The 6,000-nt window shown below is 46.6% G+C and overlaps 1 protein-coding gene across 3 annotated transcripts in view; it reads left to right on the top strand.

The window, feature by feature from the left end:
* The first annotated feature begins 509 nt into the window (after positions 1 to 509).
* LOC126548499 (uncharacterized) overlaps positions 510 to 6,000 on the top strand; it is a 204,959-nt gene continuing 199,468 nt past the window's right edge. The window contains exon 1 of one of the 3 annotated variants that reach the window (XM_055063851.1): positions 510 to 1,195. The gene's annotated coding sequence lies outside the window, so the exon portion shown is untranslated. The remainder of the gene's footprint in view (positions 1,196 to 6,000) is intronic. The other 2 variants (XM_050196723.2, XM_055063857.2) reach the window with 2 other exon arrangements.

The following is a 6,000-nucleotide window of genomic DNA, read 5'->3' as shown; positions in this document are numbered from 1 at the left end:
AGGTGCAGATTAACTTTTTCCGAATACAACTCGACGAACTTCTCACGCCATACGAATTGGTAAACATCGATCGCCTCGACCACCTGGAGAGCTTTTGAAAGCAAACGGCATTTGGAAGGGGGGGGGGGGCGGAAGGAGCTGCGAACAACAGCTGACGACGCGGGTTGCTTTCAGGTCGCTCCCTTGCTTCGTTGATTAGCCGACGATACAGAAAGTTCGTGTTTCTGCGTGCACTGCACCTTTTTTTTCCCGAGAGGTTTCGGAGATACGAAGTGCAGCGAAAACGCGCGTGGTCGAGCGAAGCCTCCTCCTTCTCTTCTTCGCTTGTTTGTCGCCGTCAGCCCTTACGGCCTGGCCCGTGCGTGGTGGGTGGCGGAGAAAAAATAAATAAATATATATACACATACCGCCTCGCTATTGTTCTTTCCTTCTCCGCCTTGCGTGCCGTTCCCTCGCTCTCTCTCTCTGGCGTACGTTAGCGCGCCCTCGCTTCTCGTGCGGCCGGCTTCATACCTCCTCTCCGGTCGCCTCCTCCATCGCGATTTCACGGCGCCGGCAGTTTCGCTTTCGGCCCCAAAGACAAACTTCGCAACGCCGGCTGACCGCGTGGACCGACGGCTGCCGCGGCTGTGTGTGTGTGTCGTCTGCTTCTCGCCTCTCGTGATCTTGTCGTCTGCTACACGCCGGTGCCTACCGCTGTCACTGCCGCTACTGCTTCTGCTGCGGCTTTTGTTGCAGCCTTGTTTTTTTCTCGTGTCGTGAAGAATTAAGTGGTCACTCTCCGCGGCGCCCGTTTCGCAACCCTTTAGAGGCCCCCACCGACCTTTCCTGTCTCGCCAGCACGCGTTGTGTCCCCGTCACTTGCCGGCACTGCCCGCGTTCTTTCTGAGCACTGTTTCAAAGGTGTCCTACACGGTCAACCTGCCGTGAGTGTTTGTTACGCTGTTGCAACTCGAGTGGGGACTTGCGACGTGCTGTTTTGGTGTCGTCGACGGCTCGTTGGCTGGCTTTTCTAGCTAGCTAGTCTGTCTTGTGAGAGCGGACTTTTGGAGTGAAGACTGTTCGTCTTTTGGTGTGAGCCGCCTGTCTACCTGCTTGCGGGTCTTCTGTCTTCGCTTCAGTGCAACGTTTTCTTCTCAGCAGTCTGACAGCGGGGCCGAAATTTGGATATGACGCACATCGATTGCTGTTTCTGGTAAGCTTGACGAAAAACGCTTTCGAGCTCTCCTTAGTATATGTATATTTAGAATTTGGATTTCAATAGTTCGCCATTGCTGCATAAACCGCGCGGTGTTCGAGAAAGCGCAGAGGAGGAAGTACCGACAACTGCTGAATGGGGACTATCAGATGTGTTTGTGGCTTAAGCGCGGGGCTCTAGTTCAACGTATCGAATTAGTAGCAAATCACTGACGTCTTGAAGAAAGATCCTAAAATGACAAGTGAAAAAAAAAAGAACGCCAATAAGACTGAAAGGCAGGCTAGTTCGTTTGATTTCGTTGTGGTTTCACTTCATTGTGAATTGTCTTGGATTAGTCTGCGGGAAACTTTCCACAATGAAAAAAAAAAAAAATGAACAAACGCCTTGAGCAAGCCAGTCATCGCTGCTTGCGCGATGGGTCTTCCAAAGTTATCTGAAATCTAGATGAAGCCACAGGCAAGTGATGAGGATTTCAGCAAACACTCGTGACAATTCCTATTAGTTAACAATATATCGAATGCGTGTCTGTCGTAACTTCTGTGGCGTCTTCGTCAATGAACACCTCGTGACAAGAAAAAAAAAAAAAACTTCACCGTTTGTGGTAACGTTAGTGATGTTTATATCAGCTATGACTTCGCGACCAAAATATCAAGTATTGCCTTCCTCTTTCTTTTTTTTTTTTTTTAACGGCTGACTGTTTAGTTGATGCAGTCTTTAATAATTTCTTGTGTATTGTATGCCATTTTCCTTCCTGCCTTGAAACAAGAGTACTCGTTTTCGTTCATTGGATTTCGCGACAACAGTCATGCAAACGATATCTAGCTTAGTAAAAGGCAGAAAAATAGCGGGTAACGTGTGTGTGTTCCCAAACACAGATGCCAAATATCCGTTCGTAAACACAGGAGATTCCCAGATTAAGCGTGTCAAGTTAAACAATGGCTACTGAAAGCATTCCATTGACCCCTCGAAGAAAAGACAACTCCTTTGCATTGCAGTTAAAACGAATATATATAAGAACGAAAATTACAACGTATGTTACTCGAAAAACAGAGGCAGCGATGTTTGCCGTCTGCCTTCAGTTATCTATGTTTATGCAATGACGGAAGACACGCCTTCGGCGAAATGATGCGTGCTGCCCAGCGGAGCGCGTCTGTACACAGTGTTATCAGCGCAGTCCAGCAGTAAATGGAACGGTCACGACTCGCCAGCGTCGTCTGCGATCAGTGGTCGTCTGTTGACAAAGGAGCACTTAGACACGATATTGAGGTAGAAGAGAGGAAAGAGCACGGCCTCTGAGACTGGTAGCGAAGAGGAGGTAGACAAAGGGTCCGAGGGCATGGCACGACCACGGAGTTTGATGCTAAAATTACTACAATTGCTACAAGTAACTTAAGTTCAAGTGACCTGAAGTTTCTTGTTTAAAGCCCTTTAAAAAACACTTTTGCACTTTTAGCTGCTTTATTCTTGCGCAAGTTTTTCAGCAAGACAGCATTTTATGTGCTCCGCATCCCACAACATTACACGGAGAACTTTTACGTCTGGTTGCTCAAGAAAAAAAAAAAAATGCAAATTTGCCTTCATCTACGCGTTTCTTGGTACCAACCATTACCCTCATCACACTCCCAGCGATTAATGAAAGCAAACGTCTAAGGCAATGCTTAGACAAGGTCATACATCGGAAGGGGCCAGATTACGTAACAGCCGCCATGTTTTGGACGTAACGTTACGAGGGGCGCAGACAAAGGCAATTCTCATTTTTTTTCTTCACAAACAGGGCAAGTAATCGTGTCGTGTGTTTTATCGAACGATGTGGTCTACAGAATGCGATCTTGCAGCAAGATGTTTCCAAAAACCAAAGAAACAGTAACCACACAATATTTCCTTTAAAGCTTTTAACAGAGCAACGTAGCACACTACTTAGGGAAACATGGTTCTGCTATGAATAAATCTCGAGCTGCTAAAGTATTGGAATGCCGCGTGAATCGTGCAAAAAAAAATAAACTGTAATTAAAACTGCCTAGTATTCTTCGGTCATGCTGGTGATCTAAATGACGGTGAGAAGTAATACTTTTCATATAAAGTAGTGCAGTAAATAAAGTACAGTTGTACGAAATCCTAATGAATAGAGTTTTCTTTATAATCACATTTTGGTGAAGCAACGCGAGCTTTCTCGTGCAGGTCGTGGTTCGTGGTTCTTCAGTCCAAAATATCAGCCAAACGTTGCGCTATCATCAGCACTTTCACAGTGAGCGCGGGTTCACACACGACGATTTCAAGGAAACACCTTTTAAAGTTCAAGTACCCAGACTGCTTCGAAATGAGCAACCTAGATCCACACTACGTTGAAGAATACTCCGTGATGCTTTTCGCATTCGAAGGGTCAAAGAACGGTGCTGGGACCGTGGTGAGCGAGGTCAAAGGACCTGTGCAGGGAGCGACCACGGCCCATTGCGAGGCTGTTACAATGCGAAATGTGTACGCGGGGCCATACCGCCGCGGTTCGCCGTAAAGCTTACTATATAACTTGTTCAGGTAATTAAGTTGTCCTAGGCTATTTGCACAGCACTGGCACTCAAAATCGAGGCTTCGGGGAAAACCCTGCATTAGATTTTTCATGGTCGTTCGATGAAAAGTTCTTACCTAGAGGTCATGGATGTTTACGCGTGCTGTTTCCTCTTGCGGGCTGTTTCCTATTGGTCGGCTGCCTTAGTGGTACGTCTCAATTCGCGATTGGCTGATATCTGCTCTCACGAAGATTTCTAGCGTGAGAACTTTGTTGTTAATACAGACTCAGATGGGCGCTGACCGAGAAGTCCCGAAAAGTGAAACTGGGTTTAACGGTGTTCGCGGGCCAACTATAGAATTGATGCCTACCCTCGCACGAGTGTGATAGGACAGGTGGACGCAGTTGCAGGAGTTTTGTTGGGTGGTGCTCCTGCATGCGTATTTACGTTCAGAGTTCTGCTTCTTGAAACTTCTTTCCCCTCGAGACATTAGAGGACGCCCTGAACAGAGTTAAGACATGTCATCGTTTACCCCGCAGTAAGAAAGTGGTTTCGTGCGTGGACCACGATCCTTTAAAGCCGATTTCATGCGCGAACCAGCATAACAATAATGCAAAGAGGTTATTTAGGCAAGACTCTGCTGAGAAAGGTAACACGTGTGCTCATAAGTTACGCGCCCACTGTCGCCGCAATTTTCGTGACCTTTTAGTGATAAGTTTCCATAACGTAAAGTCCTGGGACATACATACCTCACGGGCAACCTGCGTAGACTGACTTAATTTGAAGAAAGCAAGTATTCATCACCATAGTTATCTTTTTTTTTGTTTTACGTTGGTCAAACTCCATAAGCGCAGGAAATCATGGTCACCTATGTGAGATTAAACAACAGGTAAAGAAACACAATAAGACGACAGAACACACATAAATAAGGCAGATGAGAACTTCTTTATTGCCCCTTTTTTGCTGTTGTTCACTCTTCTTGAAAAACATGTTACCACAACAACTAGTACAGCTTGTCACGGCGTTAGTTGAGCCCACTTGCGTAATGTGTGATGCGGTGAAAGAAAAGAATCTCTCGCGACGCTGCGTCCTGGCATGCACGCTTGCATGTACGCTGTCGCACGGATCACGCACACCTGGCAGCGGGAGAATGTGACACATGTCTTCCTGCAAAAACACAAAACTGCGCGTGCGCAGACTTCCTTGCTTCCCGTGTTTACGGCTCCGCTTCATGCTTGCACACACGTACACACCCACTTGTTTCCCTTTTCGAACGTTTCTGGCTTGTAAGGACACTTGCCCGTCCCTGAAGTAAGTGTCTTTTTTTCCCGCTACTTGGGCTCATCCTATCAGGCAGGGTGCGTTTGTGAGCCAGCGAGCTGTTTGAAACTGCAGTACCACTGCGCAGTAGTTAATCATCGTGGTGGCTCAGTCGTAATGGCATTCTGCAGCTCATCACGAAGGCGTAGGTTTGCTACCGAGCAGCGGTGGCCGCAATGAGATTGAGACGAAGTGCAGAAAAAAAAAGTAAAGAAAACACAGCAGCAACAACAACACCCGTTTACCATGGTTCAGGTGCACATTGAAGAACGCGCGCAGTGATTTCGAAAACTAATCTGGAACCTCCACTGCTACTGCGTCCCTCATAGTCTGCTGTGTATTTACGTGTAGTTAAACATTCACAATTTAACTTAACTTACTGCACAGTAGCCCAAGAAATTTTAAATTTCGTCACGCGTTCTTCAGAAACTGTGCGCCATGATCGAGTTCCTTGCGTTGCAGGAAAACAGCGGCAGGAATGTATCGCAAACGTGTGTGTGTAATTGACCAGGTAATTTAGATACGCGCATGAAGGCAACTTGTAACATCAAGGATACTTCCCGAATTTCGGGTGCCAACAGAAATTAATAAACACATTTTTTTCTGCAGCTGGACGTTGCATTCTAAGTAACGAAAAGAGCTGTGCAGTCTAGAAGTACCTATTTTTGGTGTTCTTCGTTAGGCCTCGAGGTAATCTTCGATGGAAACACACGTTTCCTATTTGTATACTTTAATTATGTGGCACTTAGCTCGGCAGTTGCACATTGTTGACTAGTGGTAAGTTCACCACACAATATGGGGTTTAACGCCCCTAAGCTGCAGAGCGATTTGTGGGGGTCGCCGTACATAATAAATGGCTCGGGAGTAATCGTGACCGCCCGCGGAGTCTCTGTGCTTGTCCCCAAAACACGATACGTGAGCCTTATCTTTTTTTCTAGCTTTTTTTTTCTGCATTGTACTTCCATCGGAAACCTATCG

This window comes from Dermacentor andersoni, chromosome 3, assembly GCF_023375885.2.
Source record: "Dermacentor andersoni chromosome 3, qqDerAnde1_hic_scaffold, whole genome shotgun sequence".
NCBI lineage: Eukaryota > Metazoa > Arthropoda > Arachnida > Ixodida > Ixodidae > Dermacentor > Dermacentor andersoni.
This window is presented reverse-complemented; position numbering and strand designations above follow the sequence as displayed.